Here is a 12,716-nt window from a genome sequence, read left to right on the forward strand (position 1 = left end):
TCTCCAAGTTAGGGGAGCGCGCATTGCCGTTCTTCAAGCTGATGAAGAAGAAGGATCCGTTCGAGTGGACCCCGAGGCCGACCTGGCATTTCAATACCTCAAGAGATACTTGACCAGCCCGCCGGTGATGGTGACGCCTCGTCCTCACGAGCCCTTGGTACTCTACCTGTCTGCCACACCCCACTCCGCCAGCGTGGCGCTGGTGGCCCTCAGGGAGGGGCCCGAGGTCGAGGACCCGCCAAGTGGAGTCGCCAAGCCGGAGGAGGTAGCTCAGCACCAAGGCGATGCTCCTGAGACAGCGGCTGCCCCGACAGGTCATCAAGCCACAGGAGTTGGAAACCCGCAGGAAACACCTCAGTCCTCGGGAGCCAAAAACTCCGTCAGCTATCCCACCCTTGTCGAGCACCCAGTGTACTTTGTCAGCATGGTCCTGCGAGATGCGAGGGCGCGATACCCCATGCCTCAGAAGCTCTTGCTCGCGCTCCTGGTGGCCTCGCGCAAGCTGCGCCACTACTTCCAAGGTCACCCCATCAAGGTCGTTTCAGCTTACCCATTGGAGAGAGTGCTCTGTAACACCCACAATGCGGCTATATCTCCCACGTGTCGGAGCACGACTTAGAGGCATAACCGCATTGTAGGCATGTCGCAAGAGGGGTAATCTTTACACATCCCATGTACTGAATAAGAAAGAGGTACCAAGTCGGCTTACAATCTCCACTTCACACAATACATGAATAAAGCATTACATCAACAGATACAAAACAAGGTCCGACTACGGAACCAAAATAAAAGAAGACTACCCCTAATGCTACAGATCCTCGATCGTCCCAACTGGGCTCCACTACTGATCAACTGGAAACGGAACAACATAACGAACAAGGTCTTCATCGAGCTCCTCCTTGAACTCGGTTGCGTCACCTGCACGATATCAAGGAGGCCCGGAGTCCCCCAGCTCCTCCTTGAGCTCTTCATCGCACCTGCAAGCTGGTTTTGGAAGTAATCTGTGAGTCACGGGGACTCAGCAATCTCACACCCGCGAGATCAAGACTATTTAAGCTTATGGGTAGGTAAAAGGTATGAGGTGGAGCTGCAGCAAGCACTAGCATATATGGTGGCTAAACTTACGCAAAAGAGAGCGAGAAGAGAAGGCAAAGCACGGTCGTGAACTAGAAGTGATCAAGAAGTGATTCTGAAACTACTTACGTTCAAGCATAACTCCAACGCCGTGTTCACTTCCCGGACACCGCCGGAAAGAGACCATCACGGCTACACACGCAGTTGATGCATTTTAATTAAGATAAGTTTCAGGTTTTCTACAACCGGACATTAACAAATTCCCATCTGTCCATAACCGCGGGCACGGCTTTCGAAAGTTCATAACCCTGCAGGGGTGTCCCAACTTAGCCCATCACAAGCTCTCACGGTCAACGAAGGATATTCCTTCTCCCAGGAAGACCCGATCAGACTCGGAATCCCGATTACAAGACATTTTGACAATGGTAAAAACAAGACCAGCAAAGCACCCAGATGTGCCGACAAATCCTGATAGGAGCTGCACATATCTCGTTCTCAGGGCACACCGGATGAGCAAGACTTCGGGTTGGCATAAACCCTGGTTGCCCAGGGGGCGCCGGACATCACTCAGGTTGGACCAACACTTAGAGAAGCATTGGCCCGGGGGGGTTAAATAAATATGACCCCTGGGATGCGCGACTCCCAAGGGAAAAGGCTAGGTGGCAAATGGTAAAACCAAGGTTGGGCCTTGCTGGAGGAGTTTTATTCAAAGCGAACTATCAAGGGGTTCCCATTATAACCCAACCACGTAAGGAACGCAAAATCGAGGAACATAACACCGGTATGACGGAAACTAGGGCGGCAAGAGTGGAACAAAATACCAGGCATAAGGCCGAGCCTTCCACCCTTTACCAAGTATATAGATGCATTAATTAAATAAGAGATATTGTGATATCCCAACAATAATCCATGTTCCAACATGGAACAAACTCCAATCTTCACCTGCAACTAACAACGCTATAAGAGGGGCTGAGCAAAGTGGTAACATAGCCAAACAACGGTTTGCTAGGACAAGGTGGGTTAGAGGCTTGGCTTAACAATATGGGAGGCATGATATAGCAAGTGGTAGGTATCGCAGCATAGGCATAGCAAAAGAGCGAGCAAACTAGCAAGCAAAGATAGAAGTGATTTCGAGGGTATGGTCATCTTGCCTGAGATCCCGCAAGGAAGAAGAACGAGTCCATGAAGAAGACAAACAGACATAGTCGAACGGATCCTCACAAACGTGACGTTATCGGAACTAACCCGAAGAAGCAACACCGGAAAGAAGCAAACAACATAGTAAACAAACATCACATAAACATGGCATGATGCACAACCAAGTATGATGCATTTCCGGTTTAAAGAAACATGGCATGGCAAAATGCACAAACAATCCTACAAATTAAGTGGAGCTCAACATGCAACTCCGTTGCATATTGATGAAACACCGCATTCAAGTTATTTAGTTCGATCTCGTTTACGTACCCAACAATATTAAATGTTGTTAAACATGGCAAGAGGGTGAAGCATAAGAAAACTATACCATTTAAACAATTTAAATGGGGCCGGATATAACAAACAACAAATCCGGTAAATCCCCATATGCATTAGCAATTTAATGCAACAAAAATTTTAAACATCTTAAATGTTGTTATCACGATGCGGATGACATGTGCAAGTTTATGCAATTTTTATTAAAAGTTGACAAGAGCATTATGAAGCAATTTGTCACCGTGGTGGAAAGAAAAGGGGTGCCACGGCAACGATAACGAAAACGGTGCCACGACAACGTTCCGGTTCCGGTAATTCCATTGAGATACCGATGCAAAGGAGAAGTGTGCGGATGCGTGCAAAAGATGGTGGGGCACTCCCGGATACTGGGTGTCCCATGAGTCGACGATGGTGACAAGGCAAAAGAGGGGCAACGTGCACCGACAATTCGAGCACGGAGCAAGCACGAGCATCTCATACATCACACATGCATTCGTTCACGGGCGGTCATCTCAGGGTTATACCTTCGAAGCGTGCGTTATCGGAGCGGTTCGGGTCAAGCGGTGTAGTCATTCACGATCGTCGTGGGAAGTAGTGGTACTCGGCGATGGTAGAGGAAGTAGTTGTTCACGGTTTGTTGTGGGAAGTAGTCGTTCTCGTGGCGATAGTAGTCGTTCACGTTCTTAGTCGCACAAGTTTCCGTAGATGTTCAGGGGCACGACGAGGAACTTGACGTCCATGGAGTCTTCGAGAGTCGACGGTAGTTGTACACACGTTGTTGGGGTACTTGTCGTTCTGGTCTTGGCGACGGTAGTTGTACACGGGTCATAGACGTTCTCGGGTCATGGGTAGAGGTACTTGGCGCATCGTCGTGTGTAGTCGTACTCGGTGTCCTCGGGGCAACGACTATAGTCGTGGTACTTGGCGTCTCACCGTGTAGTTGTACATGGAGTCGAATAGAGGGCCTTGACGATTAAACGGGTATGAAGCAACAGAAACACATAGGCCTCCCCTGTACTTGGCGCAATCTGAGACGATCTCGACGATCCAGAGAGGCGACGTGGTACAGGGCAGTCTTCGTCTTAGCAGGGCAGCGGTCCAAGCGAGCAGCAGCTCTGCTCAATGCAGGGCAGCACGAGGCGATGTCGGGGAAGTCAATGCGGGGAAGATGCATTCGCTCATCTCCTGGATGAGGTCGAGGCAAAGGTGGGATATGGCGCTGAGGAAGGAGGTCCGGTGGGGCGACGCTGCTGGTGGAGGAGGGCGTGGACGGAGAAGGCCCGAAACAGGACGAAGACGGCGGGTTCAAGGCGGAGTTCGCCGGATCCGGCAAGGAACTTGACCGGAGCGGCGGCCTTGCTGTGGTTGGGGAAGAGTCAGGAGACACGAGGACGAGGTGCGGGGCTCCGAGGCAAGGAGGAGGGCGCGACGGTGATGCTTGGCGGTGGGGAAGACAGAAGCGGCGGCCATGGACGAAGGAGGGGAGCTGCTTGCTGGCGACGGCCGGAGGCAGAGGCACGGCGAGGAAGGAGGAGAGGCCGGCGTGGTCCTGGTGGAGCTTGGCGGTAGCGTCGCAGGCCGGCATGGCAGAGCCAAGGGGAGGGTGAGGATCGAGGAGAGGGTCTCCTCTGGTGGCACAAGAGGAGGAGGGGGAGACGTGCGGGATCGAGGGAAAGAGAGAAGCGCGAGGGGATCGCGCGTGGTGGCGGCCGGCAGAGGGAGAGATCGAGAGGGAGAGGAGATGGGCTCTCTCCCTGCGCTAGGGTTAGCTGCAGGTGGGCTGAGGCTGCTGACAGGTTAGATGGGCCTTAGGGCAATTGGGCCGCCTGGCTGGGATGGGCTCTCTCTCCCTCTAACTCTTCTCATTAAGAGAAGAAAGAAAAGAAATAGAGGAAGGAAAAAAAGAAGGGGAGGAGAAAATGGAAGATCAAAGAATCTGGGCACAGGGATTATTTTCACGGACTCGTAAAAGTGTGCACGGTCCACGAAAAATAGGAGAGGCAAGATTGGAATATGTCATTCAAACTCATATGAATTTAATTGAAATGGGTTTCAACTAGGGCTTGGTTATAGAAGTGTCCAAAAATGTTGAGGTTTTTGGTGGAACTCCGGAAATTGAAGAAAGAATTTAGTGCAAAGTTTGGAGACGAGGAATATAGTAAGAAAAACATGGAATATTTTGCAAGTGTGTTGCGGTAATTTCCAATGGATGAAATATTTATTATAGCCCCCTAATATTGGGAGGATATGTTGTAAAGAGAATCACCACGTGAATTCCCTCAGTTTAAATGGACCGAAGATCCATGCAATTTATTTAGTTGAGTTAAGAAAAAGAAATGACATGATGCAATGCACATGATGCAAAGATAAATGCAACAAACCAACAACTCACACGACGAAAACTCAGAAAACATGGAAGGCGTCTGAAGCTCCGGTCTTGGGGCGTCACAACACTCCACCACTACGAGAGGATCTCGTCCCGAGATCTAGGATGGCACCGAGGGAAAACGGAAGAGGAAGAGGAGAGGTAAAACTAAGTTGATTCTATGACAAACGAGTGAACCAAAGAACCTTGAAAGGTTAAACCAATTGAAAGAAGAATACAACGAAGATGAACGAAGTTGAAAGCACTCCGTTATGAAAGAGGAACAAGGAAGAACCAATTCGGACAACACTCTGGTTGAAAAGAGATGCAAGACTTGATAAGATGAAAAGAACTTGAGTAGAGGACACAACACTCTAGTTAAATTGATAAGCATGAAAAGAAAACAATCCTCGCAATGCGAGATGATGATTGAAAAGAGCAACATCACAAAGCCTCCGGGAGAAAGAATAGAAGCTAGATCGTTGGAAAAGAAAGAATTGAGAAGAAAATAACAACTTCTGCCACAATTGAGCTTGGAAAACACCCTTCCAAGAAAATTATAACGGAGTTGTTGGAAAACCAACAACGAAACGAATAAGCTTGTAGTGGGCTTATGGAAAACATCCCAAAATTATGAGGTGAAATTCTCCCACTAACTGAAACAATAGATTGGATAGATATGAACAAGGAGACGAGAAACTTATTTCACTGGGAGGATAAATGAAGAACTTGGGTCATTTATAAGCACCATAAATAGCAACAATCCTTAGGGAAGGCTTTAGGTGAAACATGACACAAGATACCTCCAACGAAGAGGTTGATGGATTTAAAATACCTCATTATTAACAACGTGTGAATCATGAAACATGAACTCAACTTATCAAGAATGACATAATACCACCTCCAATGGTACGGTATAAAGAATTGCACTCCGGATTACAATATGAAGAAAGCTTGAGCTTCTTAGAAAAAATCTCGATGAAAAAAACTTGGAGAAGGAATTAAATCCTTTATGAACCATCATGTAGAACCTCCATGATGATCTCCGGTAAGAAAAGAATAATCAAACGAAAGGAAAGAGAAGTTGAAAACACAAGGTGAAACCTTGCGATGACTTAGATGGAGCTTAGCGGCGAGATAATGCGGAAAAACTTGGAACTCCGGAAAAGAAAGATGAATAAAAGAAATCAAGAATTTTGATGAACCTCCGGAATAAGGAATTAATCACTTAGATGAAACAAGAATAAGAATTACATTATGCTTATCCTTCATCAATTAAATTGATGACAATCAACGGATTTGGCATACTACTTATTCTCGTGGAAAGGATTAAAGAGAGGTATAGCTTAAGCTTGAGAAGGTCTTCAACGATCCACCGGTAGAATTTGGAAAGCACGAATGCATTGATATGGTAAACGAAGGAAGAAGAAACTTGGAAGAACCACCGTAAGAATTGAACATGAAAATAGCAAGAGCACAAATTCACCGGGAAGAATTGGAAAATGAATGAAGATACTTGAAGGAATTTAGATACAAGAGAACGAATAGATCACGAGCTGATTAGAGGATATTTGAGCGATGCACCGGTAATATTTGGAGAATGATAGCTGAAAGCTGAAATGAGTAATTCTTCTGAAATGATGGGATCCGGATGATCAAACTGAAAAGACTCCTGAATTGCTCCGGATGGGTGAAAAGAATTCTCATAATCAAAACACTTATGAGAGGATGGCAAACAAGCTAGAGCCATGAATCTTCAAGAGAACGGACCAAGATTTAGAGGAAACACTTCTTCGGTCTTCAAATGCAGAGAATGACGACGAGAAACACCACCATGAATTGTTGAGATACTCCGGGAGAATGAATATTAAAAAGGTTGAACCGACGATGAAAAGAATTTGAAAGATCTTGGAGAAGGCATTTGACTGATGATAATTCATTCTTACGTCAAACTTGCGAAAAGAATTTGAAAATAGCTCCAGTAAAATTAGAAGAGTCAGGTAAGATCCTGGGAAAGACCTGTGGGTTAGTGCCCACTCAATAGAATCATCATTGAAAAGGTTGCTTGAAAAGGGAGATTGCACCGGTTGAATTAAATGGCTTGAATGAGATAACAACCTCGAGATATCTTCAGCACTCTGGAACAAAAGAATAGCAAGAAGTAGATGATTAAGAGGTGCACCAGCATGAAAAGGTATTTGAAACGAGGGTAAAGGATATGATCGACACCAAAGCTTGAATTGAATCCACCGGAGGAGAAAAGAGAACAAGAATGATAAGCTTGTGGAGCATCTTCCTGAGAACCACCGGGTAAGAACATTGACTGAGAAGAATGAAGAGACTTCACATCAATAAAAGGATACTTGATTAAGAAATCTTAGTCCTCGAAGAAAAGGGGGGGGAGGGGGGGAAAAACAAAAGCAACTTGGAACGGATGAAGCAAACACCGTTGAGAAGAACTTGAGTTGATCTTGCGGATGTTGAAAACAGATTAGATCCACTAGAAGAGAAACACACCGGTTGAAAAGGATTGGCATGACAATCCCGATTACCATGAAGGATTAGTATTCACATAGAAATATGAGAACACTGCTTAGGAAAGGTATGGAATCAACACTTGACTTCGAAGCAACTCAAATACCACAAACTCAAAACAAAAACAAAGGATTGGCTTGCAGAATAAGCCGGAACAAACATATGATAGAGATTTCGTCCGAAGTTTTCGTGGTGGGGCCTACACGGGCTCGATCGTACATCACCATCATGTACAAGGCAGTGCACATGACATATGAAGCATCACTGAGTCAGCATAGCCAAGGACTCTTTAAGACACAAAGAGACCACTGTAAAACCAACCGTGGATAGGCGGACCACTAGACGTCGAACCCCAATCTCATATCATGCATCTGTCGGAAAGATATCCTAAGGGCTACTTGAATTCCCACTTATAAACTCCCGAAACTTTCTGGGTATGCAATCAGGTGTTGGGGATACAGGGGAAGCATAATATCTCACCCAAATCTAGCAAATCCTACATCCAGCTGTATCCATCCTTCAACACATAACCAAGAAGCCTTCGGAAATAATTTACCTCAACCTTCGAAAAGCATCCGTTATACGAGTTATGGAAATACTCCCGAACTCCCGCCCCAGTACTGGATGGCGTCGAGGTTATCTCACCAACAACTGCATAAAAGAGATTTTCGATGTCGGCGAAACTCAGGTATTCCAGAATTGCAACAATAAAATTGTGACGACAACACCTCGGAGCTCAACTCCCCGGGACACTGCCACAACCCCTAAATGTCAGGAGGCAGCAAGAACAATGTTCTCGTCACAAAACCATCGGAATGGTTCCAAGATACCCGCGTGATCCTAAATTTTTTTTTGTGAAATTTAAGAAGAGAAGAGTCAAAACTCTACGTCAGGATGCCTCACCAGAGCGACGAAGGGACCGAGGAGTAAAAAGAATCATACTCTCCGATATATATAATCCTAAATGACTCAAAACAGTTTTCTAGACTCAACAACGCCAATGATTCGATCAAGCAGGGGGCTCCTAAGTCGGGGAAGGCTCTGATTACAAACTTGTAACACCCACGATGCGGCTATATCTCCCACGTGTCGGAGCATGACTTAGAGGCATAACCGCATTGTAGGCAAGTCGCAATAGGGGTAATCTTTACACATCTCATGTACTGAATAAGAAAGAGGTACATAGTCGGCTTACAATCGCCACTTCACACAATACATGAATAAAGCATTACATCAACATATACAAAACAAAGTCTGACTACGGAACCAAAATAAAAGAAGACTACCCCTAATGCTACAGATCCCCGATTGTCCCAACTGGGCTCCACTACTGATCAACTAGAAACGGAACAACATAATGAACAAGGTCTTCATCGAGCTCCTCCTTGAGCTCGGTTGCGTCACCTACACGATATCATCGGCACCTGCAAGCTGGTTTTGGAAGTAATCTGTGAGTCACGGGGACTCAGCAATCTCACACCCGCGAGATCAAGACTATTTAAGCTTATGGGTAGGTAAAAGGTATGAGGTGGAGCTGCAGCAAGCACTAGCATATATGGTGGCTAAACTTACGCAAAAGAGAGCGAGAAGAGAAGGCAAAGCACGGTCGTGAACTAGAAGTGATCAAGAAGTGATTCTGAAACTACTTACGTTCAAGCATAACTCCAACGCCGTGTTCACTTCCCGGACACCGCCGGAAAGAGACCATCACGGCTACACACGCAGTTGATGCATTTTAATTAAGATAAGTTTCAGGTTTTCTACAACCGGACATTAACAAATTCCCATCTGTCCATAACCGCGGGCACGGCTTTCGAAAGTTCATAACCCTGCAGGGGTGTCCCAACTTAGCCCATCACAAGCTCTCACGGTCAACGAAGGATATTCCTTCTCCCAGGAAGACCCGATCAGGCTCGGAATCCCGGTTACAAGACATTTCGGCAATGGTAAAACAAGACCAGCAAAGCCACCCAGATGTGCCGACAAATCCCGATAGGAGCTGCACATATCTCGTTCTCAGGGCACATCGGATGAGCAGGACGTCGGGTTGGCATAAACCCTGGTTGCCCAGGGGGCGCCGGACATCACTCAGGTTGGACCAACACTTAGAGAAGCATTGGCCCGGGGGGGTTAAATAAATATGACCCCTGGGATGCGCGACTCCCAAGGGAAAAGGCTAGGTGGCAAATGGTAAAACCAAGGTTGGGCCTTGCTGGAGGAGTTTTATTCAAAGCGAACTGTCAAGGGGTTCCCATTATAACCCAACCGCGTAAGGAACGCAAAATCAAGGAACATAACACGAGTATGACGGAAACTAGGGCAGCAAGACTAGAACAAAACACCAGGCATAAGGCCGAGCCTTCCACCCTTTACCAAGTATATAGATGCATTAATTAAATAAGAGATATTGTAATATCCCAACAATAATCCATGTTCCAACATGGAACAAACTCCAATCTTCACCTGCAACTAACAATGCTATAAGAGGGGCTGAGCAAAGCGGTAACATAGCCAAACAACGGTTTGCTAGGACAAGGTGGGTTAGAGGCTTGGCTTAACAATATGGGAGGCATGATATAGCAAGTGGTAGGTATCGCAGCATAGGCATAGCAAAAGAGCGAGCAAACTAGCAAGCAAAGATAGAAGTGATTTCGAGGGTATGGTCATCTTGCCTGAGATCCCGCAAGGAAGAAGAACGAGTCCATGAAGAAGAAAAACGGACGTAGTCGAACAGATCCTCACAATCGCGACATTATCGGAACTAACCCGAAGAAGCAACACCGGAAAGAAGCAAACAACATAGTAAACAAACATCACATAAACATGGCATGATGCACAACCGAGTATGATGCATGTCTGGTTTAAAGAAACATGGCATGGCAAAATGCACAAACAATCCTACAAATTAAGTGGAGCTCAACATGCAACTCCGTTGCATATTGACGAAACACCACATTCAAGTTATTTAGTTCGATCTCGTTTACGTACCCAACAATATTAAATGTTGTTAAACATGGCAAGAGGGTGAAGCATAAGAAAACTATACCATTTAAACAATTTAAATGGGGCTGGATATAACAAACAACAAATCCGGTAAATCCCCATATGCATTAGCAATTTAATGCAACAACAATTTTAAACATTTTAAAAGTTGTTATCACGATGCGGATGACATGTGCAAGTTTATGCAATTTTTATTAAAAGTTGAAAAGATCATTATGAAGCAATTTGTCACCGTGGTGGAAAGAAAAGGGGTGCCACGACAATGATAACGAAAACGGTGCCACGACAACGTTCCGGTTCTGGTAATTCGATTGAGATACCGATGCAAAGGAGAAGTGTGCGGATGCGTGCAAAAGATGGTGGGGCACTCCCGGATGCCGGGTGTCCCATGAGTCGACGATGGTGACAAGGCAAAAGAGGGGCAAAGTGCACCGACAATTCGAGCATGGAGCAAGCACGAGCATCTCATACATCACACATGCATTCGTTCACGGGCGGTTGTCTCGGGGTTATACCTTCGAAGCGTGCGTTATCGGAGCGGTTCGGGTCAAGCGGTGTAGTCGTTCACGATCGTGGTGGGACGTAGTGGTACTCGGCGATGGTAGAGGAAGTAGTTGTTCACGGTTCGTTGTGGGAAGTAGTAGTTCTCTTGGCGACGGTAGTCATTCACGTTCTTAGTCTCACAAGTTTCCGTAGATGTTCAGGGGCATGACGAGGAATTTGACGTCCACGGAGTCTTCGAGAGTCGACGGTAGTGGTACACACGTTGTTGGGGTACTTGTCGGTCCGGTCTTGGCGACGGTAGTTGTACACGGGTCGTAGACGTTCTCGGGTCATGGGTAGAGGTACTTGGCGCATCGTCGTGTGTAGTCATACTCGGTGTCCTCGGGGCAACGACTATAGTCGTGGTACTTGGTGTCTCACCGTGTAGTTGTACATGGAGTCGAACAGAGGGCCTTGACGATTCAACGGGTATGAAGCAACGGAAACGCACAGGCCTCCCCTGTACTTGGCGCAATTCGAGACGATCTCGACGACCAAGCGAGGCGACGTGGTACAGGGCAGTCTTCGTCTTGGCAGGGCAGCGGTCCAAGTGAGCAGCAGCTCTGCTCAATGCAGGGCAGCACGGGGCGATGCCGGGGAAGTCAACATTGGGAAGATGCGTTCGCTCATCTCCTGGATGAGGCCAAGGCGAAGGTGGGATATGGCGCTGAGGAAGGAGGTCCGGCGGGGCGGCGACGCTGCTGGTGGAGGTGGGCGTGGACGGAGAAGGCCCGAAACAGGACGGAGACGGCGGGTTCAAGGTGGAGTTCGCTGGATCCGGCGAGGAACTTGACCGGAGCGGCGGCCTTGCTGTGGTCGGGGACGAGTCAGGAGACACGAGGACGAGGCGCGGGGCTCTAAGGCAAGGAGGAGGGCGCGACGGTGATGCTTGGCGGTGGGGAAGACAGAAGCGGCGGCCATGGACGAAGGAGGGGAGCTGCTCGCTAGCGACGGCCGGAGGCAGAGGCACGACGAGGAAGGAGGAGAGGCCGGCGTGGTCCTTGTGGAGCTTGGCGGTAGCGTCACAGGCCGGCATGGCAGAGACAAGGGGAGGGTGAGGATCGAGGAGAGGGTCTCCTCTGGTGGCGCAAGAGGAGGAGGGGGAGACGTGCGGGATCGAGGGAAAGAGAGAAGCGCGAGAGGATCGCACGTGGTGGCGGCGGGCAGAGGGAGAGATTGAGAGGGAGAGGAGATGGGCTCTCTCGCTGCGTTAGGGTTAGCTGCAGGTGGGCTGAGGCTGCTGACAGGTTAGATGGGCCTTAGGGCAATTGGGCCGCCTGTCTGGGATGGGCTCTCTCTCCCTCTAACTCTTCTCATTAAGAGAAGAAAGAAAAGAAAGAGAGGAAAGAAAAAAAATAAGTGGAGAAGAAAATGGAAGAACAAAGAATCTGGGCACAGGGATTATTTTCATGGACTCGTAAAAGTGTGCACGGTCCACGAAAAATAGGAGAGGCAAGATTGGAAGATGTCATTCAAACTCATATGAATTTAATTTAAATGGGTTTGAACTAGGGCTTGGTTATAGAAGTGTCCAAAAATGTTGAGGTTTTTGGTGGAATTCCGAAAAGTGAAGAAAGAATTTAGTGCAAAGTTTGGAGACGAGGAATATAGTAAGAAAAGCATGGAATATTTTGCAAGTGTGTTGCGGTAATTTCCAAGGGATGGAATATTTATTACAGCCCCCTAATATTGGGAGGATATGTTATAAAGAGAATCACCACGT

This window comes from Triticum urartu, chromosome 3 (assembly GCF_003073215.2).
Source record: "Triticum urartu cultivar G1812 chromosome 3, Tu2.1, whole genome shotgun sequence".
In the NCBI taxonomy this organism is placed as follows: domain Eukaryota; kingdom Viridiplantae; phylum Streptophyta; class Magnoliopsida; order Poales; family Poaceae; genus Triticum; species Triticum urartu.